General features: G+C 37.6%; 1 protein-coding gene across 5 annotated transcripts in view; it reads right to left on the bottom strand.

The window, feature by feature from the left end:
• The window catches only part of TRIM2 (tripartite motif containing 2), a 109,458-nt gene that overhangs the window by 67,621 nt on the left and 14,932 nt on the right, over positions 1-26,905 (bottom strand). For 2 of the 5 annotated variants that reach the window (XM_051967203.1, XM_051967201.1), the window contains exon 1: positions 397-1,572. The exons of 2 other annotated variants lie outside the window; for them this stretch is intronic. The gene's annotated coding sequence lies outside the window, so the exon portion shown is untranslated. Of the gene's footprint in view, positions 1-158; positions 365-396; positions 1,573-26,905 lie in introns of those variants that run through there. One more of the 5 variants, XM_051967202.1, reaches the window with a different exon arrangement.

The following is a 26,905-nucleotide window of genomic DNA, read 5'->3' as shown; positions in this document are numbered from 1 at the left end:
CTAGGGTGGAATTCAGTAGATGAAAGGTTTCATCCCTTTCTTTATGCCCCCCCCACAAAAAAATAATCAAAAGAATCCCTCCCAGCAGAATAAAACAAATTAAGATTAAATGCACACACACAATAAAAAATAACAATAATAAAATTCTAATAACTCACATTAGAGGCTTGATAAGCACAATCTTGCACGATTTTTCTCCCCACTCTTGTTAATCTGGTGCCTTTGTTTAAGCATAGAGTAAGTCTCCCTCTCTCTCTCTACTTCCTATAGTTACTGAGCATGCAGCATCACCATGAGAGAGAGAGAGAGGAAAAAAAAGAGCCAGAATAAAATAGGAGGAGAGATCAGATATCCACCTGGCATAATATTGAGCAAATCTGAATATTTAAGACCTACCCATCGCTGTAGATAAATAGAATAATCAACGAAGTAAAGTATTAAATCCTCCCAAGGGCTGTGGCTGCAGTTAGCTCCGCAATAATCCAAAGGAACAAAGCATATTCCTGCTAATGTCTCAAGTTTGGAAGCAGTGCTTAAAATGCCCTACCATGCAGCACAGCCATGCTTAGCGACAGAGCCTAGCTTGGACTCTACATGTAGTGATGCTCCAATCCATGAAGAGGACAGATGAAAAGAAAAATGGAGGAAACAAGAGGAGCCCCAGTGAAGTCGTCATGAATTTTTTTTTTTTCTGGGGCATTAACAAGTGGGAGACCCCCTTCAGGATTCAGACCAATCAATCTTTATTGAGTACATCTTTCTCTCACTCAGCTTGTATTGAAAAGACTGCAGCAAAGAGGGCAAAGCATTGTGGGATAGGGATGCAGCAGAGAGCTGCAATGAGATTCGCTGGGGGTTTTTTCGCCCTCCCTCCTCCTCCTCCACCCCTTCTGAGTCAGCAATCAGCTGTTTCGATGCTTTGCTGCGGAGGGGGTGGGGGGAAGGCGGGGTGGGGCTTGGGTGTGTGTGGGGGGAGCGGGAAGATGGGGCCCCTGAATTTGGAATGTTAGTAAAATACAAGATTGGGAGACAGCAACTAGTGTACTCCTCTCCCGGGGTGACGCAGCTCGGAAAAGCATTGCCTAAGTGACTCCTTAGTAGGATGGAGGATTTAAGCGATCTGAGGGAGAGGGAGAGGAAAGGGAAAGAGATGAAAGCCTCCAGATTCTAGGTGGGACGCGAAGTACACAAAGCTCGCTTCTGTATTTAAATTGGGAATTATCATATAAAAGAAGCTAGGGCGCATGTGTAAAAAACACGGGCGGGCGCACTTACTACTAGTTAGTAGGAAAAAGGCGGTTACTGAAACTTCTGATAAAATCTGAAAGGAAAAAACAACAACAACAACCACCAAAAAAAGAATAAACCCTAAATCTTGTTTTCTCGGCAGCATCACAGGGATACAACCCAGACCTTGAAATTAGGAGAGCTTGGGTTCAAATGGTACCTCAGACATTTATTAACTGTTACCCATGTCTCCGTTTCTGCACCGGTAAGATAGGGATAATAATAGCATTTACCTTGTAGGATTACTTTGTATAGTAAATAGATTGATGTATGCAGAATGCCTTTGAAACCTAAAGCATAAGTATCCATGTCAGCTTTATTGCTGGAGGTGGGAGGTGGAGGGGTGAGAGAGGCAGGACATAGTATTTTATTGGTATGTTTCTCGGTTAAAAAAAAAAAAAACAAACAAACAACTTCTACCAAATAGAAAGGCTTAAGTTCTCTGCCTCCAATTCTCACTTGCAAAGGAGCCTTCTGCACTGAAATTTGGGACTTTCTACACACAGTGTGTATCAAAATTTGAACCCAGGTAGGACTCTCCTAAGTAAGTAGTCATTACTACATAGTAATGTCAGAAGGTCTTCAAAATGACACTTAATATTATTACTTCAAGATGGTCGCGTAAGGTAGATTTCCCAAATAAAATACCCCTTGCTTTTAGAGATCCTCTATACCCAAAGAACCATAATCAGGACAAGAGATTTGAGAGGATTGTGGCTTGTTTTCCCTATTAAAGTAAAAGCATGAAGTTACAGGTGAGAAATAAGAAATTCTATTTCCTGATTTCCAACGAGAGTATTAAACCAAACAATATAAGAGCAACGGTATAAGTAAAAGGGCATGGAGAGGACAGAATGAGATCCAGGAACCATGAACTATCTGGTGTGGCTGGGAGCACAAAAGTAACAGTAATTACCTGAAACACTCTGAAATAAGATTGGAAAAGTAGATTGACTCCAGATTGCAAATGGCCTTGAATGCCAAACTTATTCTATAGGTAAAAGGAAATCACTAATGAGTTTGAGGTTTTTTTGGTTGGGGGGAGGGAGGATGTGCCACAATCAGACCATTTCCCATTTATAATGAAATTATTTTTGATAGAGGTATGAATATTGAATTAGAAAAAGGAGAAATGACACAGGAAATCTGAGTGCCAGAATTAGAGGCAGCTCCTGACTTATAAATGCCCAAGAGTGACTTCCCTTACATGGGATACCTTGGAACATCCCACTCTTTAACTATATCAAGTGCCCCTTCCCCTTTCCCCTTATTCCCTTCCCTAGTCCACATTTTTTATCCCTCACTCACTATTTTCTGATTGTTTCCAGGATCCCCCTTATGTGCTCCCTCTCCTATCTGAGTTTCTGTCTCTTCTCTCCCCTCCCCTACTGTCCTTTTCTTCCTTGCATTCTCTTCCCCGGGCCAATCACATCATGATCCCTCTCCCAATAACAAAAGATTTGGCATCAGGAAGAACTGAGTTCCAATCCACCCTTAGATACTCCTTAGCTGTATGATGCTGGAGAAATCACTTAAACATTTTGTACCTCATTTCTGCAAGTGTGAAGTGGAAATGATAATAACACCTCATAGGACTGTAGGGAGGATCAAAGGAGTTAACACATGTAAACTCTTTGCAAATCTTAAAGTCCTATGCACATGTCAGCTATTGTTAGCATAGAATCAGAGATCAGGGCAAGAAAAAAATCTTGCAAATCTTGTGGTCTGAGCCTCTCATTTTTATGAAAAGAGACAGACCCAGAGAACTGAGTAATTTGCTCAGAATCACACAGAGCTGGAAATGAAATCCAGATCTTCTGACTTAAAATCCAAACTTGCTACTTTCAATAACTGTTTTTCATGCTCTAAAACCCCAGCTCTGCTCTTTTGTTCTTCATCCACTATAGCGACAACAGTCTCTAATTCTCATTGTCTTCTAGAAGAAGTCCAGGATCCCTATTTGGTCCCTCAACTCGGGTCCCTTTGTCTTTCTCTTTCAAGATTGTTTGCCTCTGTTCTTCTATGGCCTGATAGAATTCTTGCTTTTAGCTGTGGGACTCTCCAAGAGCAGTACCTGTTTCCTTTTTGGAAGTTTTTTTCGGGGGGGGGAGAAGGTAAGCAGGGGGAAAAGATGAGGTTGAGTAGGAAGAGGACTAGGGATGACAGGGAAGTCCTTGCTTCCTTTCTGGAAAGATAGTGCATTAGAAAGAACATCAGATTTGAAGTCAGGATACCTGGGCTTGACTCCAAGTGCTATTGCTGTGTGACCTTGGAAAAATGATTTAACCTCTCTGAGGTTTAATTTCCTTATGCTTTTAAAGATATTAGGATTAGATATCTCAAATATCCTTTCTAGCTTTAAATCTAGGAACTTCTGATATATATGAATTATAGAGATTTTTTATGTATTCAAAGCATGACACAAAATGATGGACTTTGTATGAAGATGATTTTGAAACAGCTTTTACCTACCTAAAAAATAGTAAGAACAAGATTCTAAGCATGCTCTCTCTGTGTCTCTGTGTTTCTCTCTTTCTTTCTGTGTGTGTGTGTGCTTGTATGTCTCTTGGTCTCTCTGTCTCTCTCTGTGTGTCTTTCTCTGTCTCTCACTATCTCTGTGTATCTCTGTCTGTCTGTCTCTCTGTCTCTCTGTGTGTGTCTCTGTCTGTCTCTCCATCTCTGTGTGTGTTTCTCTCTATCTCTGTCTCTCACTGTCTCTGTGTCTCTCTTTGTGTATCTCTGTCTGTCTGTCTGTCTCTGTGTGTGTGTGTCTGTCTCTCCATCTCTGTGTGTGTCTCTCTCTCTGTGTCTCACTGTCTGAATCTCTCTGTCTCTCTGTCTCTCTCTCTCATAAAGGTACTGACTGATAGACATATAATCATTAGGGCAACAACACTACTTGTCAATGAATTGAGCATTTATTAGGCATTTGCCATAGAGGATGCACTGTGTTAAATTCTGGGGATTAAAAGAAGTAGCAAAACCAGTCTCTGCCCTCAAAGAACTTACATTCTTTTTTTTTCCCTTGAGGCAGTTGGGGTTAAGTAACTTGCCCAGGGTCACACAATTAAGTGTCTAAGGGCAGATTTGAACTCAGATCTTTCCGACTTCAGGGCTGGTGCTCTATTCACTGAGCCACCTAGCTGCCCCGTTTTTATTATTTAGTCATAGCTGACTCTTAGGACCCCATTCAAGGTTTTCTTGACAAAGATGTTTCTAATTTCCTCTTCAGCCTATTTTACAGAGGAGGAAATTGAGGCACACAGAGTTAAGTAACTTACCCAAAGTCACACAGTTAGAAACTAGCTGAGGTTGGATTTGAACTCAGGTATTTCTGACGCCAGACTCAGTGCTCTATCCCCTGAGCCATCTAGTAGTTGTGCATGAGAACTTAAAAAAAAAATCACATAGTAACCTTATTTCTGTTCCATTATATTTTATTTTGGTAAATATTTCCAAATTACATTTTAATCTGAATCCTGCTGCATTACAGTATGTTGCAAAGTTGAGGTGCAGCTGGAGAGCTCTGTGTTTGCCCTCAGCCTTCTCTCACGCCGCCTCCCTACTACAAGGGCAGGAAACTGTGAGTAAGCCGGCATTCCTGGATGGAACCAGGAAAGTTGATTAGGCAATGAAATGATGATGAAATGGGAATGAAGAAAAAGACAGATGGAGGAAACAACTTTATAGCCAAAGGGTAGAAGTCTATAAGCTGCAGCTGATATATCCAGTGATTCATTTTCTTTATCTCTGAGAATTCCAGAAAGCTTTTATATATATATATATATATATATATATACACACACACACACACACACACAGTATCATCTGGGATGGAGGGGAAGGACCATTTTAAAATGAGGAAATGGGAACTGGAATGTAGCTGCCAGAGCAAGCATTATGATAACCCAACCTTGCCTGACTCTGCAACTTTTCCAATTTCATAAAGGGGAAAAAAAAAAAAGGAATTCTGAACACAAAAAACATCAGTTGATGTGTGTATAAGTAATAATATGGAGGAAGGTAACTACGTGGCAAAGTAGATAGCATGCCAGATCTGAAGCCAGGAAGTTCTTGAGTTCCAATTAGGTTTCAGACACTTAGCTGTGTGACTCTTGGCAAGTCACTTAATCCCATTTGCCTCAGTTTCCTCATCTGTAAAATGAGCTGGAGAAGGAAATGGCAAACCACTCTAATCTCTTTGCCAAGAAAACCCCAGAACTGAAAAGTGACTGAACAACAATAGCAGCAACAATGATATGCATGTCACATATAAAATTTTGTTGTGCTCAGATTTTTTTTTCATGTGAAATTGCTCTATATGTCACAATTTTTTGTGCATGGTATTGAAACTTATCTTCCACTAAAGTCCTCCCTCAGTAGAGATGACCCTGGATTCCAGAAGGTTGTTTATTATGATAATAATAGCTCATATTTCTATAGCATTTTTCTTTAAGGTTTACAAAATGCTTTACAAATACTTCATTATACTTGACAATAACTCTGGTTAGCTCCTATTATTATTCCTATTTTATAGGAGAGGAAACAAGCTTAGATGAATTAAACAGTATACTCAAGCTTGGTGACATATGTATACTATACCACTACTACACCAGGCCAGGGATAGCCTAGTTGTTTTTTTTTTTTTTTTTTTTTTTTTTTTTTTGTTTTGTTTTGTTTTGTTTTGTTTTGGAAAAAAGGGGAAAAAAAGTTTAGAAACACTCAGTACCAGCTATTGAATGTTTTAGGCCACCAGAACTCTAGAAATCCACCTGCTAAGATGGAGATAGAGTTACAATCTGCATGGAGAAAGGAACATGATCATGGAATCACAGAATTTGAGAGTTGGAAGACTTGTCAGCAGCCATCTTGGACAACGAAAACATAAACAGGAAGCTCTGATAGAACTAGCCTGCAAAGTGGTCATCCATCCTGTGCTTAGATTCTTGATGAATTAAAGTGTGAAAATCATCATCTTTTATTGAGAAGTAAAGTTATTTGAACAATGATTTATCATAAAATTATTTTTGAACATATGGCAATAGCTAGATCTTTTACTATATTGAACAACTAGATGGTGCAGTGGATAGAGTACCAGGCCTGGTGTGTGGAAGACTCATCTGCATGAATTCAAATCCAGCCTCAGACATTTACAAGCTGTGTAATTCTGGATAAGTTATTTAATCTTGTTTGCCTCAGTTTCCTCATCTTTAAAATGAGTTGGAGGAGGAAATGGCAAGCTACTTCAGGATCTTTGCTAGGAAAAAATGGGTCATGAAGAGGTGGATACAACTGAAAAATAACTAATTAACAACAACAACAACAACACACACACACACACATTCTTACTTTTCCCTAAATTAATATTCCATTAGAAAGTAACATAGACTCCATTTCTTTTAATTAATTATTGAAATGAGAAAAAAAGGCCTCAGCTCAGGCCATTCTGTTGTAATTTTATGATCTGAGAATGAATTTGTCAAAGTGAACATGGTCATATAACTAGAGAGACAGACTGCAAACATCCCCAAATGTTCTGGTTTTATATTCTGATCCCAGGGTGGGGCAGTCTTCATAGAGGAAGGATGTCAGGGAAGTTCATTTTTTATTAACCACTTCTTGGCTTCTCCCCAAGTTCTTCCTTTTATATTCTGAGTTGCCATTCATTCAGTTGAAACAAGTTTTTCAGTTATCAAACTCACAAAGAAAGAAGTAACAGCTTATGGAGTGATGAGGAGGCATCCCTCCTTAAATATAAGGATAAGAAAGATTCAAGTACAGAGCCACTTTGCTTCTGCCTGAAGTACCTAGATATGCCACAGTGAAATAGCTGCAGCAAATCAAAAGGTATTTCTCTCTCTGTGTCTCTCTCTCTTTCTGTTTCTGCCTCTCTCTCTCTGTCTGTCTGTCTCTCTCTCTCTCTCTCTCTCTCTCTCTCTCTCTCTCTCTCTCTCTCTCTCCTTTTCCTGGGGCCAGTTTCCTTACTTTCAGTATCATACAACAAGCTTAGACCCTACCATGATCTCCTGTTATCAGGAACTCTGCTGAATTCTTTCCCCCTAGGTTTGAAATCTTTTTATTTATTTATTCTGGGATGGTTGGCCAAGGTCCAAGGCTAAACCAAACCTTTGGATGATACAAACTTCATCTGTAGCTCTGAGACTGAATAATTCAGAGCTGACTATATCTGCTAAAAGCATGACCTATCTAGAACATACAGGGTATAAGGTATATCCTCTCATCTACACAGATTTATAAAAAGTATTTTATTTTCCTCAGAACTGGGGTGCAAGACCATATCAATAGATCTGAAAATTAATTTCCAAGAAATGCTAAATGTCTGATCCACTCAACTGTGCACTGATTTAATTAATCCGTGTGGTGGAAATGACTACAGCCTGGGAAGCAAGGATTCTGGGCTCTGTGGCTTGTGCTAAATTGCCTGTTTCCTCTGGTGACTGGTCTTGACGACAGCAGACCTCCCTAATCTGGACAGATGTGAAGTCCTGGCAGTGTTGAGATGGAGAATCCAGGAAAAGAGAAGCAGATTTTGGGCAAACAGCCATTTGTTTAATTAAACTCCATACCAACTCAATTCTATATTATTTCCCCTCTGCTCCCTAATGTTTGTTATTATTTTTCAAGCAAGAAGTATGGTGAATGTAACAATGGGCATAGTATTGTTCTGAACTCTATATCTTTTACAGAAGAGGTATAAACTATAACTTTTCTTTGAAAAACTTACAATCTATTAGCAAATATCACATCCCATCATCCTTTGAGGCTGGATTTGGAATCAGAATATCTAGCTTTAAATGCTGCTTCTACTTGTAGGAGTCCAATTTATTACCTAGATGGACTTTGGCAAGTTGATCCATCTATGAAAAAAGAAAGAGTTTTTTCACCTCTAACGTCTATTCTAACCCAAATCAATGATCCTAAAATCAATATGTAATAAACAAACACAAACATAAAATTGTTGAAACCTTTCTATAATATCCTAGGACTGATTTCCCACTTAAACCATTCTAATGAAGAAGATAACTATCCTTTATAATGTTATTTTATTCAATGTGACATTTCTCCTGGAATCCTTTAAAGATATAAGATAGGTTACACTTGGCAAATCAAGAATGGTTTAAGTTAGGATTTCTTAAACTTTTTCCACTCATGACCTCTTTTCATCTGAGAAATTTTTAAATGACTCCAGGTGTATAGGTATAGAAAATGAGTATATAAATCAAACATTTATTGATTATAAATCATGATTTCATGACCTCAACATTGTTATGAGACTTCATATGGGGTCGTAAACCACAGTTTAAGAAGCTGGGGTTTAAATAATACCCTGCTTTGACTCTACCACTTATGTGGCCTGAGCCAAATCTCAGAATGAATTTAGGGTTACATTTTGGGGCTTCTTTATCTGTAAGATGAGTGGTTTGGATTAGAAGACCCTTAAGTAATCCTTCTAATTCTATGATATCATGAAGCACAGCAAATAATCTGAATAGAATCTAATTAAATGCTGCATGCAGTTTGTGTCTGTGGGAAAGACAGACAGACAGAAACAGAGAGAGAGGATGGACTGAGGGAGGAGAAAAGGAGGGAGGGAGAGAGGGGAAATTACTTTAAGTGTTAAAAGAATTTAGTAGAAAAAGAAATCCATAGAGGATAGAGAAATTAGAGAGGCCTGGGGAACGGGTGACCGGCCAGGCCTGGAAGAATGGGTAGGCTGTGAATAGGCAGAGGGGAGAAGGGCAAGCATGTCTGGCTGGGAGTATAATGTGAGCAAAGATCAAAACTAAGCGAAAATGACCTTTTTCTCTTGGACTTTGCAGGGTTTAGAGCTGAAGGGACCTTTAAAGGTCTTGGCCATTGTCATTCTGGTTTTTGAAATGATTCCCAGGAAGCCCAGGGCTGGTCCCAAAGGCTTCCTCCTTTTCCATTTCCCTCATCCTTCAGCTGGCCTCTCACCATCCCCGCCCAGGGTCACAGCCGGATCTTTATGGGGACCATTGTAGTGACTCTTTCCCAGCAGAGTTAGCAGTTACCATGGTGACAAGCCTCGCCTCCGGAGGGAGAGGAGCTCTCCAGCACACTGGAGGAATCTGCCTGGTTATGGTCTCCCTACACCATGGTTTGGGATGGGCTGCTGCTACTCAGCTCAGGCTAAGGGGTGCTTTTCCTTATCTAAGGGCTCTCTTTCCAGTATGCATGACTAATATGAAAGCAGGCTTAGAGTTAATGTAACCAGTGATTTAAACGGGGGAGGGGGGGAGGGAAGAGAAGTGAAGAAGCAGATTGGTGGGTGAACCCCAATCCCCCTTGATAAAAAGCAGCCGACCCAGAATGCCCCCACAGGATAATCCCTGCTGATTCTGGAGAGCTGCTACTGGGAGAGGACTGGACAGCAAAGAGCAGGTCCTCAGCATTTCTGGGCAACCCTCTTCTTCTTAAGGCATTCGGGAGTACATCTTGGGCTGGACAGAGAGGTGACAGATGTTTCTGTTATGTAAAAATCCCATCTGTCCTCTCTTCTTCCTCCACTACCATCATCCATCCTTCTTCTTCCTGCCCACCATGTTCCTTAATGCTTTTGCTACTTATATAATAAACCAGCTGGCATTGATTACCACATAATGCCTGGCAGCTATCCCATATGAGGCTTTCCAGCTATTTTTCCAACCATTTCTGAATTTGAACATTTAAGGAACTAGAGAAAAGGATTTTTTAAAAAAAGGAAAATGTGAAAAAAGGCACTGTGGAGAGAGGTCAAGAGACATCACCCATTGATCTGCAAAGTGCCCCCTAGGTGGTTCTCTGAGACTCAGAGTTACAGATGAGATGCCAATTTGCATTAGTGGAAATACTGCCCACTCTGGAAGTTGTGTATATGGATAAATTCAGAGTTCAGTTTCCCTCATATTTCCCCCATCCACCCCAAAAAAGAGAAAAGGATATTACAACAAATACTTGTAGAGTACTTACAAGGTATAATGAAAGTACTGAATCAGTCATTGATAGCACAATGATAGTAACATTAATTTTGTACTTAAAGAAACTAAACACATTTAAGGACTGGGGGAAGTCCTTACAATATCTACAATACAAATATCTAGGATTCAAGCAAGATTGAGAGGGAGTAGAAAGAAGATCCAAGCAAAGTGGAGGAAGAGAACTATTTTAGATAGGAGCAAGAGAGGGAGCTTCATTAAGGTCATTCATACCTGATATGGGTCTTTAAGGAAGGAAAGGGAAAACTTCATCAGGAGATTTGGGGCAGGTGGGGAGATAAAGTCCAGACCTGGGGGATGGCATGAGAAAAGGTAAAGAAAGACTACAATAAGATTGAGAATGGTCCTATTTGATTAAAACATGATTCCTGAAGTTGGGGGTGGGGAATCAATTGAAATAAAACTGGAGAGCTAAGTTGGAGCTAGAAGATACAGGTTTTCTTATCAGGGGTAGGAGTGATTAAGAGAAAGCATTTATAGGCACCTACTATGTGCTGGCACAGAGAGATTGTGCAATCTATATATGTGTGCATTATATATATATACACACACACATACATACATATATATTATCTCATTTGTTCCTCACAACAACCTTGTGATACAGGTGCTATTATTTCTTCCATCTAACAACTGAGCAAACAGGCAGACACAGATTAGGTGATTTATTCAGGTTCAGATTTGAACTCAGGGTTTCCTGATTCTAGGCCCAGTGTTCTCTCTGCTATACCACATAGCTGCCTCTGTAATCCCAGTGAGGGATTAGAGAGCAATTAAAAACATTTTTTTAAAGATAATACAATCTTAGGTTGCTTTAGTGTCCTGTATTAGTGAGATGATAGCCTTTGGTATCCTGCTCTGGTCAGGTCACATTTGGAGAATTGTGGCCACTTGAGGGGGGAAGGGTCACATTTTTAAGAGGACATTCACAAGATTGGAGACTATCCAGATAAGGCTAACTATGATGTTGAATGAAATGAATGGTTCAATTTCATACCATTTCATTATGCTTCAAAAGATCTGGCAGTGATTAGCCTGGAGAAAAGAAAACTTGGGAATAAAAGGGAAACAAGGGAACTATCTTCAAGCCTTCAAAACTTATTCTGCTTGTTTCCCCAAAGAGGAGTAGAAGTTGCAAAGAAACAAATTTAGGCTTGATATCAAGTAGGAAGTTTTCTTAAATTAAAACTATATTGTTGTTCAGTCATTTTTCAATCACATCCAATGATCCCATTTGGGATTTTCTTGGCAAAGATACTGGAGTGGTTTGCCATTTCCTTCTCCAGCCTATTTTACAGATGAGAAAACCAAGGCGAATGGGGTTAAATGATTTACCTGGGGATGCATGACTTTTAAGTGTCTGAGGCATATTTTGAACTCAGCTATTCCTGATTCCAGGTCCAGCACTGACCCATTGTGCCACAAAAGTGAGAGAGTCATGAAGGCAGTGATTTACTACTTCAGTAGAGGTCTTTCAAGCATTAGAGGGACTTGTTTAGATATAGTTTGAACTGGATCACCATGAAAGTCTTCTCATTTGATTAGGTGAGTGAAAGATTTAACTAATGTGAGAAATAGAGTAAAAAGGCATAACCAGAAACTATATACAAGGTAAAAAGGAGTTAGGTTGGAGATGTAGTGAAAATGGTGGAGAGCATCTGAATGGTACACTAGTATTCCTCAAAAAACCAATGATCTTCACCATCCTGCATAGAATCTTTTTGAAGAACTTGTGGGAAAATGGATAAAAAAATCCCATAGGATAAAGAGACAAGGAAGAGTGGTGATTTTCTTTAGTAGAGGAAATATTCCCACCTGTTAATTCATACATAGATCCAACATAACAAAGCCATGGCCAGTCAGCTGTCTCTTGTAAATGTCCATGAAGCTTCACACTATTTCTCTTTGAAGGCTGGTATCTCCTTCCTCAATTCTAGAGGAATTTTCCTGGACTAATTAGGGACCTCTATAAGGTCAAGCTCCACTCAGGCCCAACTTTATCTGTAAAATAAGGTTAGATCAAAGAGTGGGCTTATGGGATGGAGTCCTAGAAGGAATATTAGAGATCATCCTGTCCAACTTCTTCTCTTCCATTTTTCAAAGGAGTAAAGTCACTCCTTTGTGTGAGAAAGGCAAAAAGGCACAAAGTCACACAGGTCAGAAATCAGGTAAGATTCCAGTCTAGATTTTCTGAATCCAGTTCTATTATTTTTGTGTCTCTAAGATTCCAAAACATTTATACAATGCTTTAAGATATACTATCATTGGATTTTTTCCCAATGGTGGTTTATAGTTTCCCATTTACAGATAGGGAAACTGGAGCTCAGAGAATTGACCTGATGAAGGTCATATAATTATTAAGCAAATAAGGCTGGGTTTCAACCCAAGTTTGACTAGACTCCATATCTTTCCATTGTCATGCAATTATCTCATAGAAATATCTCGATCAAAATCTTACGAGCCTTTCTCTTTCAAGGTCTAACTGTGATAATGGATATTTAAAAGTTAAGATGTTAATTCTATAGGGAGCATATTTGATTATTTCCTTTTGTTTTCTGGAGAAGCAATACCTTAATCCAAAGGTCTCAGTCTAATGGTGGGAATGTCAGGCACTGAACAGGGCAGGGGGAGATAATCTGGAGGACTGAGATCATTTTGATATTTCTTAGGTCATCCTTTGAGAGAGGCAGGCAAGGAACTTACTTGGTGCTAAGCACTTGGGATACAAATACCTTATGAACAAAAAAATACCCTTTCTCTCAAGGACCTTACATTCTAATAATGGAAGGCAATATACAAAAAGGAACAGAAAAGTTAAAAAAGTGGAGAAAGAAGGTACCGACCTAGAGGTATATATAATGCTGAAATCCATGGAAAGTCACAATCAGAATCAGAAACAGAAGAAAGGTTGGCCAGCCTGGGTGAGAAAGATCTTAGCTTAAAAAGGTCAATGTTTCCCAATGCATTCAAAGTCGTCTCCGGTCATCCTGAGGTATATCTGAACCCAGATGGCTCTGGAGGGGGAAATAAAGCCGGTGACTTTGCACAGCCCTTCCTTATTTAAATCCAATTCACTTGCATGTCATGGCATCCCCTCCCTGATGTCAGGGTCCTCTTCAAGAAGGAAGGACAAACAATAACAATATCTTTCATAAAGATGTATGTGAAGGCAATTTATAAGTAAAACAATTATCACAGGATCAGCAAAAAATTCAAAACAAAATTCACATGAATCTTGCAAACACATTAATGTTTATAAATTAAACCCTGGTTATTTCCTAGCTCTGAATTAGCCTTCTGCTTGGATAAGTAGCTTGGAAGGACTTCACATTTACTGTAACTTTTGTAGATGTAGGGAGTTGAAATTTTATTTTGTTGCTTATGATACTTCTCCAAATGAGAGGTTTGGACCTGCTGATCTCTGAAGCCTCTTCCAGAGGCAACATTCTGTTATTTGCTACATGCTTTTATCTATTACTTCTTACAGCCTCATTTTTTTCTCCTTGGGGAACAAAAACAGAATATTTTTATTATAATCATAATGGGGGTAGCTAGGAGGCACAGGGGATAGAGAACACTAGCCCTGGAGTCAGCCCTGAGTTCAGAAGTGACCCAGATGCTTATTAGCTGGGCAAATCACTTCACCATGCATGTTTACCTTAATTTCCTCACATGTAAAATAAGCTAGAGAAGGAGAAAGCAAGCCATTTCTGTATCTTTGTTAAGAAAACTCCCAAAGGGGTCACAAAGAGTCAGACATAATTGAAAAAAATGACTAAACAAACAAAAAATTGAAGGAATTAGACTGGTTCTGCTTGGCCCCCAAAAGCAGAATTAGAAGGAAGAAGTAAAAATTGTTAAGAGATAATTTTAGGTTTAATATAAGGAAAAAATGTCCTACTAATTAGAACAATCCAAAAATAGAATGGAAACTCTTAGGAGATAGTGGATTCTCTCTCCATGGAGATCTTCAAGCAAATTGCATGTTATATATGAAAGGATATTCTCATTTAGGTATGGCTTGGACAAGATGGCTCCAGTGGTCCCTTAAAACTATATAATGTGATTCTATGGCTTACAAATGGCCTTAAGACTTATGAGTACATCCTCCCTCTATCAGCTTCCAGTAAATGTCATTACTTTGTTTTGAGATCAAGAATTGTCAGTAAATCATGGTGGGAAATTAGTGTCCACCTGAAGAAGTTGGTGAGTAAGAGATGGGGGGAAAGGGGGAGAAAAGCAGGAAGTTGGTAGATTGGGCTCCACAGGTACATCTTAATGTGGGAGGAGAGTTAGCTTGGAAAAGTATAACAGCAAACATAAGACCTGCTATAGCCCGTGTGATGTCCCACCCAAAGGGCTGGCACAAAAGCTAAGATAGCTTCCTATTCTTTTCTCTGTCATGAAAGCTGTTTGCATAGGCCCCTACTCTGGGCAATGTACTGTGCCATTGTCACTATAGCAGCTAATTCTGAGTTTGAATACTTCTTCAGATGCTAACTGCATGGTTCTGGAAATTCACTTAATCTCCCTCAACTCTCAGCTTCTTCAAATGCAAAATGGAGAGCATTGCTAGTCTCAAATGAGATAAATTTGCTTAAAACCTTAAAGTGTTATGTAAGTGGTAGTTAATAAATGGATACTTCTTGGAGGGATTTGGTTCTTTCGCTTAACTTCTTGTTTACAGAAAAGAGATGCTCTCTCTCTCTCTCTCTCTCTCTCTCCCCTCCTTGTTAATTCATTCCATTTTTGAAGAGTTCCAGTTAGAAAGTTCCTTCTTACTCACAGTACTGTGCAATCATTTAAAAAACAACCACCCCAGCAATACAGTAAAACCTATTCACAAACTGATAGCTAAAATAGATTCTGCTCATTGAAGAAAGGAAAAGTAATCGGCTGGTTTCAGTGTTAGCTGGGGCAATTATCATATTACACTTGGTAAGATTTCTCCCACAGCATAAAAGGCTGGCTTTTCTAGTAGGTTCCTAGGTAACATACTGGTTCCCTACATACTTATCTACTTTATCTTTAAATGCCTTTTGAGGACAAAGACTACCTAGGAAAGGGAAAGGGAATTGGATAAACAACTTTGGCTGGGAATTGACCAAATAATCCCTGTGATTTAGGAAGTGATCTCCTTTCTCTGATTCTTTATTTTTCTCCTTGTAAAATGAGGGCGGTGGGTACAATATGTGATCTCTTTTCAGTTCTAACATTCTAGGATTTTAAGAAGTATAAGCCAGGCCACAGAACCTGTTCTCTGTATAAAACTACTTCACTGGGGCTCTGGAAATTAATAAATGAATGATGATTTTTTTTTAAATTCACTATCTCTTAAAAAAACAACTCTCCTAAAGCTGCCAAACTTTACTTTACTCTCATTTCCAGAAATCAATCCATAATATGTGTTTCAAACTCTGTCATTTAACAAAAAAAAGGAATGAATGGGGCATTTTGATAACTATTAGGAAACTCAGCAGGATGGCATTGAGGGGCAGTCCACACTCTGGCCTACCTCCAAATTCTAATTTTTTCCTGCTTGTGCCAGCTTATACATTCCTCCCAAGCTATCAGAGCTAATTTGTTTTGGGAGGCAGCCTGGAATGGTGGGATAAGCCTGGATATGGATTCAGGTTCAAATTCTAGCTGGCCCTGCCTTATACTCCCTGGGTAATCAAGTCATTTACCTTTGTCGGCCTCGATTTCTTAATCTATAAAATGATTAAATTGGCATTCTGGAGAACAATTTGGAACCATGCCCAAAGGGCTATACAACTCTCTGTACCTTTGATCCAAGATTATCATCATTGAGTCTGTATCCCAAAGAGATGAAAGGAAGAGAAAAAGGACCCACATGTACAAGGATATTTATAGCTACTCTTCTTGTGGTGGCAAAGAATTAGAAATGCAGGGATGTCCATCAATTGGGGAATGGCTGAACGATTTGTAGCATATGATCATGCCTTCCATCCCCTTCACATATCTGAAAGCTCCCCTGTTCCTCATTCTCACCCATCTAAGTGGTCTCCCAACTAAGTGGTGCCATAATGTTACAGGGGTCCTCAAACTACGGAGGGGCCAGATGTGGCAGCTGAGAACGTTTATCCCCCTCACCCAGGGCTATGAAGTTTCTTTATTTAAAGGTCCACAAAACAAAGTTTTTGTTTTTACTATAGTCCAGCTCTCCAGCAGTCTGAAAGACAGTGAACTGGCCCCCTATTTAAAAAGTTTGAGGAACCCTGGTAGAATATGGGGCTTGGAATAAGGGAGATCTGCGTTCAAATGTGACCTCGGACATCACTAGCTGTGTGACCCTGGTCAAGTTTAGTGCTTACCTTCCCGGGTTATTGTGAAGTTCAAATGAGATAAATTTGCAAAGTGGTTAGGATGCTCGGTATATAGTAAGTGCTTAATAAATATTTGTTCCTCCTCCCTTTCCCTTTCTGGGCTTTTGTTCTCTCAATGTTCTATGCCTAAAAAATACATTACCTTTACCCAGTGATGACCTTGCCTTTCCTTTTCATAGCCCAACTCAGATATCATCTCTTTCCCTGATCCTCTCAGTGTCACAAGACCAGACTGGAGCAGAAAAGAGATTTGAACTCACATTTTCCCAATGCTGAGGCTGCCTCTCTAATCACTATGCTTTACCATGACTTTTATAGGAGCTTAATAAACATTCAATTGAATCGAAAGGTCAGACCAAGTGAAAACAGAAAAGTATGTTGGGGAGCAAAGAGCTCTCATTCCATAGCTGACCTCCTGTACTTAGTAGTGACTTAAGAGTTCAGTTATAAATAAGCAAACACCAGAGGCAAACAGCAGGAGTTCCCAAGATAGCAAAGAAACAGGAAATGCCCGACAAAAGAGCTTTCTGAATGAAAAGGTTGAAAACCTGACCACTTATAATGGCAAAGGGCAGAGAAAAAGAACTACTGCATCCTTCAGGAGGGGATTTTCCACAAAGGCAATCCCTCTGGGATTAGAATGAAGATACAGTTCATGAGAAAACAGAGAATAGAGTCCAACTTTATGAAGTTAAGAGGCAGCTTATCCCAGAAGGAGCTGGCCAGGAAAAATCACCTCATGAAAAGCCAGAGGAATAGAACCTGAATCATTACAAAACACAGGATTAGGAAGAAAGCGAGGGGTGCCCTAAATGGAGAGAATAAACAAGAGACGAATTCCTTCAACCAGTTGGCAAGGTGCTTTTGTTTTTTGTTTTTTTTTGAAATAGGGTAAGTTAAGACAAACAGATGATCCCTCAAAAGTTCTCTCAATTATATGGGATCAAAGAGTTCAACTATCCTAGTCCTCCATTTGGAGTTTCCCTTCCTGAGGCTTCAGTTAAACATTAAGATAAGTTTCTAAAATTTGTTATAAGAGAAGCTGAGGAGTGTATTGAATGTAGACATATTATAGCCCTTTCTCTCTCAACAGCATCCCCACCCCCACCCCACTCCTGTACCGGAGACATAGAGTCCCAATTTAACCATGACCAGGTAGTTTAATTGAAAAATAGTTTAAAAAAAAAAATAAAGACTCCTTATCCGACAGTGTTATTGTCATTCCCTGGCAGTGTTTAGGGTGGATTTTAACTACCCTCCCAAAAGTCTCTTGGCCTTTGCCAACATTTCTTCCCATATATCCCAGGCTTATTCTCACTTTTCAATAAGTAAGGAACCATTTCCATAGGTTACAATCTTGATACTCAAACCAAAGAATGAAAGAAATGGAGAAATGGCCTCTTAGCCTTTATTTATTGCAAAATGAATGAGTTTCTACTGGAGAAGGGGCAAAGGGTTTCTGTTTTAAAGGGGATCACCTATAATGCATTTGCTTGGGATACCACTTGAAGTCTGGGCAGTTCTGCCTTTGAGGACACAGCCTCATTAACTAAGGGAACCTCTGAAAAACCTTGTGTCATGGCCACTGAATATTAGAGCTGGAGATATGATCTATCTCCTTCACTTGGGTTGTCTTTGAACACTGCAAAAGCAAACTTAATTAGTTTGAACTCCACTGTCTTCATCAGTATTTAAGTAGAGATGAAATTTACTTTTTTTTGCAAGAAAATTTCCTAAAGAAACTAATATGTAAACAAGCTGACAGGAGGTATGTTTAACCTACTTAACACAATATCTTTAAGCTCTTTAACTTGCTGTTTACATGACTATAATCTTAAACGATCTAATCCACTCCTAGCAGGCCTAGTGCCACTTACATTTGGCCAGCAGTTAGATGGGATTATTACCCATTCATGGGAGAGAGAAATGAAAGTGTATTTTTAAAAAATATTCCATAATTCAGACTTTATGAATTCATAAATAAAATGAATAAATAAATAAATGTATAAAAATTAAAATGAAGAGGAAAGAAAACTTTATCACTATGTTAATTCCCTTCTAGTCCAGTGAACAAAGATTTATTAAAGATCTGTGCTAGATGCTGGGGAAACAAAAGCAAAAATGGCAAATGGTCCCTGTTTTCAAAGAGTTTACATTGCTCCTAGGCTATATTCTGTGAAAGCACTAGGAGATCTGTAAGGGCTCCCAGTAGGAGGTGCCACTTTAAATAATCCTCGAAGGAAGCTGATTCTAAGAGCTAAAGAGAGAGCACAACATGGAGAGACAGCCTATAGAAAAACATGGAATCAGGAGAGAGAAGATGATGAGCTCAGAGAATAACATGTTAAGCCAATTCAGTTGGAACACAGACTGTGTGAAGAAGAATATCATGAAAGATGTCCAGTAAGCTAGGATAGAGCCAGGCTGAGAAGTTTAGATTTTATCCTAGAGGCAATAGGGAGCCACTGACTACTCTTGAGCATGGGAGTGACTAATATTATCAGATTTGTTGTTTGGGAAGATTATTTTTGAGGATGGATTAGAGATGGAAAAGATCAGAAGCTAAGACTTCAATCAGGAATCCATCGAAGGTGGTGATAAGAACCTGAAATAGACCTTTATTAACCTGAATAAGTGAAATTTTATTGATCTGTATATATATACAAATGAAAACAAATGCATTTTCTTTCTTGTGCTTCTAGGTATTCCCAAAGTCACAGGTGGGACTGAGAAAATAACTTTTTTTTTAAACTCTTATCCTAAGTTTCATCTACTAACACAACTGAGAGTATCTTTTTTTTTAGATTTTAAGTTTATTTAAATTAAATTTATATTTTAAATGAATTTTTTTAAACTGAGGAAGGCATGCTTGTTGCCTATTCTGAAGGCAATATAAGGTAACCTTTTTGATGCTCAAGTTAACCATGTACAGACACACATAAACATCCCTCCAAAATGAAGAACTAGAAACTAAAATGACATATTATTTTAAAAATAGAAAAAAAATCCCAATATAGCATTTTGGTTACTGGGCTTGAAATATCTATAGCAACTTTAAAGGAAAATATTTTCAGAATTGACTTTAGCTCTCCCTATGAACAGCTTTGGCAGGCACAGCCATTTGCCTTCCAATGAACAGGAGTTATGGGTCTCATTTTCTTGTTATTCAGATATATTCTTCACATCTGCAAACCATCATGCTTGTAGTCATACATGTCCAGCTCCAAACAGGGCCCCCAATGAAGATGGTGGCTAAGCCAAATGGGATTGCTTAATAAAAAATAAAGTGCTATAGTCTGCTAAAGAGGGAGAGATGAAGAGAAGAACGTGGACAAGACAGGAAAGCAGAAGAAAAAATTATTTGTTTTTGATTTTAAAACTCTATCCATTCAATAAATTTCTTTTGAGAACTTATAATGTACTATAACTCATTGTTTAGTCCTGTGGGAGACAAAACGAAATACTTCTGGTAAATCTATTACTGTTGATGGTCACTGATACTTTCTAGGTTTTCTTTTTCTGGGATGACAAGAAGGGAATAGTATTAAATAAATAAAATGAACAAATGAATGAATAAATAAATGTATAAAAATTAAAATGAAGAGGAAAGAAAACTTTTTTTTAAATAAAGAAGTCTCCTTCCCTCCCAATAATGTTATAAAGAAAATCCATTATATCTAAGAGAAATATAAAGTAGATATTAGAATATATTCCTGCAGATGGGAATTTCATTAGGAATGACAACATAAGTCTCTTTTTTCAATTATTGTATAAATAAAGATCGCATCTCTCAGAACATAAGTAGTGTTTTTATAGCTAAGGCAAGCTGCATTAGAATTGGAGATGGGAAGATGGATACCCTAGGACAAAGGGCTTGGGGGAGCCTTGAGGATTGGGAAAATCCTCACCTTTGGTAAGACAGAGAAAAGGAAATTAGACTATGTGGGAGTAGATGATTTTAGCTAACTGTCCTTGAGAACCAGATGCTTAACTCAATTGTTTATATAAGTATTGTTAACACATCAAAATTTCAGTGCTCTTGGGGAAAATCCTAAATTCTATCCTAGTCGTGTCCTCCTTAAAAGTGATAGCTTGAGCCAGCATAAGTCACTACAGAAGGATGAACTCACAGAGGGGTTCCTTACTAGAATCTCTGCTTTACCAGAGCCACTCTCTCTCACACACAGACTGATTAGGAAAGAGGATAGGGATTATATAGAAGCTTCCTGTGAGCACTGGCACTTTGTGCTGCCAAAAGCTATGTTGCAAGTATATGGAAACTACTCCTACTCTTAAATAAAATTTATGAGGTCCATCTCTTCTGAAAGGAGGAATATAGTACACCAGAACATCTCCTAAGTATTCCTCTCCACAGAGGAAATAATTCATAAAAGGAGTTTTCTAGCAATTATGAATTCTAAAGATTTCTCTAAAATAGTATTAAATTTTAAAAATGTAAATATTGGAATTTATAATTTTATTCAAGGTTATTTTAATGTTTTTGAATGTTCATTTTTGTTGTTGTATTACTAAACTTAGAATAATAAAAACACATGTCCTTAGTTTGTTACTGAGTATACACACATGTATCATAGACACATACACACACACCTACACAACATCACACTCTATCCCAAGAAATAGGAAGGATGAAAGGTATAACTAAGTTATAACAACCTTTACTGTTCTTCCTTAAAGGGAATGAGATGTAAATTTCTTTCTACAGGTAAATTAAGACAAATACATGGCATTTATATTATACTTTTATTAGAACCTCACTTAACTCTCAAATAAAACTATGAAGTTTGCAAACATGATTATTATCCTATTTTTACAGAAATAACGGGCATTGAAAAAGAAGTGCAAAGTTGCCTCAAGGACTATCTAACTAGTCATAAAAAGTTGTGATTTGCATAAGAAGTGATATTGACAAGAAACAAAATTGGAGATCTTACAAATTTCAGTTTTTAAAAATATATCTTGTTTATATGATATTTTTCAAAAATTATTCTACTATTACACTTTTGTTGATCTATGTGTTGAAATTTCTTTATACAGGCCTATTCTTGTATAAAGAATTTAGCAATATAAGAAATCTGCATTTTAAATAGGGATGTGCTGATGAATGTGTAACAATCATCTCTCTGGGGCGAAGGAATAGACTCACAAACCACTTTAGATTTAATCTGCATTATTAATATTTTCTTCATAACTTTTTAAAAATATAGACAATCAATGAAACAATAAATCAAGTCCTGATTTATTTATTTCTGAGGTATAAATGCTTAAAATGAAAATTTAACAATTGGCTTTCTGTTGAAGCTGACTTCAGTATATCCTTGCCAGAGTTCTGCAGCTAGGAAATATCTAAGGCAGAATTCAAACTCAGGTCTTACTGACTTCAGTAAGAAGGTCTGATCCTTTTGTTCCATTGGTGAGTTCCTCCTGGAGCCTTATGAGGTGGGCACAGCATACCCTTTATATTAAGGTTTTATTGTTAAAGAAAAGCTTATTTTCTCGAAACCCTGAAGAACAAAGTAATATTTTCACTTGCTTAAAAGGAATAAGAAAAAAAGAACTTTTCACTAGTCATTCAACCAACACATTTACTTAATGTCTCTGCATTTTATCCACATTTCCTACAGGATACAAGGAACAAGCTATTAAATGAAAAGACAGAAGAGTTAAGTAGTTGTCACCTCTTGAAAGAAATCCCAAAATAAAAATTCCCTGGAACATTATAGTCAAAATCCAGAGCTTCTAAGTCATAGAAAAAATACTGTAAAGTAACCAAAAAGAAAGAATTTAAATATTAAAGAGCCATAACCCAGGATCACACATGATTAAGTAGCCATCACTATAAAGGAATAGAGAGTTTGGAATATGATATTCCAGAAGACAAAGAATATGGCTTACAGCCAAGAATAACTTACCCAGAAAAATCGAATATAATACTAAAAGAGAAAAAATGGATCTTTAATGAGATAAAAAGATTAGAGCTAGAGAGAAACGTTAAGATTTAAATACAAATGAAAAGAAGCATAAAAGAGAAAACATGAATGAAAAATAATGAAGGACTAAACAAGATAAGCTGTTTACATTCAAATATGGGGAGATAAGGCATATGTTCCTTCTGAACCCTACCATCATCAGGTTTCACAGAGGGAGAACAATTAGAGAAGATCTAGGAGTAGTTATTATATTTTATTATAAGTTACATCTCAATATTATGTTATTTTGATGATCTTAGATAAGAACAAAAAGAAAGAGAAAGAAGAATATATTCAGGGTGGGGAAAAGGAAAGAAAAAGGAAAAATATTTTTCACTATCAGGGTGCACAAATACACATCTTTACAAATAAGGAGTGGGGAGAGCTTAATAACCTCATTATGATTTGAACTGATCAAAAGAAGGAAGATTATCCAGCTGAGCACAGAAATACATTCTATTCAATGGAAAAATAGGAAAGAAAAAGGAGAGGGGAGGAAAGAGAATTAGAGAAAAAATGGATTAAGGGCAGCTAGGTGATGTTGGACTAATGATAATTTTTTTTTTTTTGGCTGAGGCAATTGGGGATAAGTGACTTGCCCAGGGTCACACAGCTAGGAAGTGTGAGGTGTCCGAGGCCAGATTTGAACTCAGGTCTTCCCGACTTCAGGGCTGGTGCGATATCCACTGTGCCACCTAGCTGCCCCATAAATTTTTATTAGTATAATGCTTAGACAGTATTCCAGAGGACTAATGATGAAATATACTATTCACCTCCTGATAGAGAGTTAAAGGATTCAGAATACAGAATGAGACAATTTTTATTTGGACATGGCCAATAGGGAAATCTGTTTTGATCGACAACGTATATTTATAATGGATTTTAGTTTTTCTTGTGTTCTCAGTTTGAATTGAGGAAACTGAGAACATAGATCTTGACTGATTAAAACAATTTTTTTCAAATGTTAAAGTAATAAGGTAATCTCTTAAACTGCAAAGACTAAGGTAATAGCTAGTCATCCATCTGAACTCAAGTTCTGGCCTCTGATACATACTGTTTAGGTGACTGGGTACCTCTTTTAAACTGTCAATGCCCTAGGCAGTTCTCTAAGATTAAAATTACAGAGAATACATTGACTTGCTTTAAACTCTTTGGTCTAAGGATTCCTTTAGGGCAGCAAGGTAATGCAATGGAAGAATGGTCTGGCTTGAAGTCAGAAAGAATCATCTTCCTGAGTTCAAATCCAGCCACAGATGGCGCTGGCTGTGTGATCCTGGGCAAATCACTTAATCCTATTTTCCCAAGTTTCCTCATCTTTAAAATGAGTTGGAGGAGGAAATGGCAAACCATTCTAATATCTTTACCAAAAAAAACAAAAAACAAAAAACCTCTTTAGATTGCTTGGTGTCTTGGGGAAGAGGGAGGTTAAGTAGGGAGGGAGAAAATTTAGAACCCAAAGTTTTGCAAAAATGAATGTTGAAAATTATGTTCACATATATTTGGGAAAATAAAATACTATTGGTTTGAAAAAGAACCTCTGGGAAGGGCAAGAAAGAAGGATGATAGAGAAATCAAGACAACGTACCCAAACAAATAAAAATCTATCTTAAATATTCCAAAAATGAAAGAAAAAACCCCTTTATATCCTTAAAAATTATTGAGGTCCCTTCAAAGAGCTTTTGATTATATAGATCACACCTATTAATAGTTACCTTATTAGAAACTAAAACATCTTAGTACTACTATAAAAGTAGTTTTGACTTTGTGGGTCTCCTGAATAGGTTTCAGGTATCACCAAAGGCTGTTGGATTTCTGTCCTTATTCCATTACACAGATAGGGAGATATCTGGCTGGTTATATCAGAACCAATTTTCACTATGGGAGGGGAAGAGGCATTACTATGTCTCAAGCTGCCTCTGAAAACTGTTGCTACAGAAATTGAACCATTTTATCATGTCGCACACATAGGAATTAAAGTAATTTTCCTCCATCTGTTTTTTCCACTATATAGTACAAGGCAAATTGCAGTTTTCTTTGCCTTAAGTAGAATTTGGAGTAATGTAACAATAACACTTGGATAAAGCAGCTAATAGAATATCATCTCCAGGTGTGCACTTTGCTCTCTGTAATTCCTATGGACTATGATGCCAACAGGTAATAAAGAATGCTTCAGGGGAAGAAATTATGGCACCTGGTCCTTCATGTATGGCTCAGGAACTCTGCAGTTGGAAGTGGAGGGCCTGGGTTAAATGCGTATGCTGGAGCCAGCTCACAAGCTCTTCAAAATTGTGAATTTCAAATTCAAAAATTGGCACATATAACAAATAAAGGCTTGATTTATTATTTTGTTGATTGACTAGACTTAAGAAAGTGATGAAGAAAATGTTGATAATACAAAATAAGTTTGAAAGTATTACCATGTAATTGATACATACCTATAAGACTAAACCTATATGGGCTCTTGAAGCCTTTATAGAGAAATTGTCAAAGAATATGAATAAAATTCCTTTTAAAATAAATTCTATTACTGTCTTGCAAAAAAAAAAAAGAGAAAGAAAGCAAGGAAGAAAGGAAGAAAAAAAGGGAAAAGAGAAAGGAAAGAAGGAAGGCAGGAAACAAGGATTACCTGCATATATTTATTTCTCTCAGAATACAGAAAACCAGCACACTTCTGGTTAATATCCCATCTCAGCTATCTGTGTGACTTTGGGTATATCTCGGACTCTCTCTAAGTCATAGTTCCTTCATCTTTATAATTCTATACAATTCAAAGTGACCTCTAAAGACACATAACTTTTATTGTATGATCATATGATTTTGCTTGATAGACTTGTCTTAATATATCATTTTCCCTACAACTATATTCCATCCTTTCAAGCAGACTAAAAAGAACCTTTCTTCTTCCTTTCTGATTTTATTTTTGAAAATTTTCAGTTCCAAATTCTCTCCTTCCCTCCTCTTACTCCCTCATCCATTAAAAAGACAAGAAATAGAATTAAACATTAATAGAAATAGAATTAAACCCATTAAACATATGAAGACACACAAAACATATTTCTCTCCCTTTCTAGTGTGAATCCCTCCACCTATATTCCTGATCCTATTTCTTCCCATTTCTTCCAGAATCTCATTCTAATAATGAATGTTAAGTCTGGTCATTTTAATTTATCACTTTATATTGCCTTTTTACTTTTGTCTTTAACCTCCAAAACGCCTTTTCTCTAAAATTTAAAATAGCAACAATAGTCATTTGGGTCAGGGTAGATTTAACATGCTCCATATATCAGACCATATCTCATTTGTCTTTCTGTTTCTTCTAGCACCTGGTAGAATGAACTATATATATAGAAATAGTAAGGGCTTGATTTATATTTGTTGAGCTACATAAATTTCAACTCTAAGCCTTTCCCTATGTTGCTTGCTCTGCTTTGATGGTTCTTTCCCACCTCCAATCTATTCAAATCTTATCCATCCTTTTAACTCTGTCCCAGGTTGGGTTCCCCCATGAATCTTTCTCAAGGGCATAAGGGTCTCTTTCCTTCCTTTTGTCATTTACAATCTGTATCATATGATTTACCACTCATGCTTCTGTTGTCTTTTGTTCTTGAAGAGGACCATGACATTAGGGAGATGATGTTATGACATGTAAGTGAGTTGGATTTAAGTCAGGGAGGGCTGGGCAAGCTCACCTGCCTCACTTTCTCCTCCAGAGTCATCTGGATCCAGGGGCCAGAAACAGGATGACTAAAGATGGTCTTGGATATAGTGGGAGAACTTGACCTTTTAAAGCTAAGATCTTTACCAGGTAGCTTCTCTTTGGCTACCTAAAACTCAAATGGAACACCATCAATGGATGGTATTCTTCCTTGTGTTGTATTCCCATATGTATTATTCCTGTACTTCCCCAATTGGACTGTAGGATGCTTGGTCCTTGTCTAAAAACAACTGATTTATAAATGTGTATAAATTGATTACAGTTGTATAATCATGAAATCATATAATCTTTTTAAAAAAATGGTTATTTATATCCTTTATTTTTATATCACCTACATTTCACACTCTATGATTCTCTCCATCCTTTCCCAGAGAGCTATCTTTTGTATAAACAAGGGGGAAAAAAAGAAGAAAGTCCAGCAAAAATAACCTATATATTAAAAAAAAAAATCTGATGTTATATATAGTATTCACACCAATGCCTTCCTCCACAGAGAGATGCAGGTTCTACTTTTGGTCAAGCTTGATTACTTTAATTTTTCAGCCTTCA

Source organism: Antechinus flavipes, chromosome 6 (genome assembly GCF_016432865.1).
Source record: "Antechinus flavipes isolate AdamAnt ecotype Samford, QLD, Australia chromosome 6, AdamAnt_v2, whole genome shotgun sequence".
NCBI classification, from domain to species: domain Eukaryota; kingdom Metazoa; phylum Chordata; class Mammalia; order Dasyuromorphia; family Dasyuridae; genus Antechinus; species Antechinus flavipes.
This window is presented reverse-complemented; position numbering and strand designations above follow the sequence as displayed.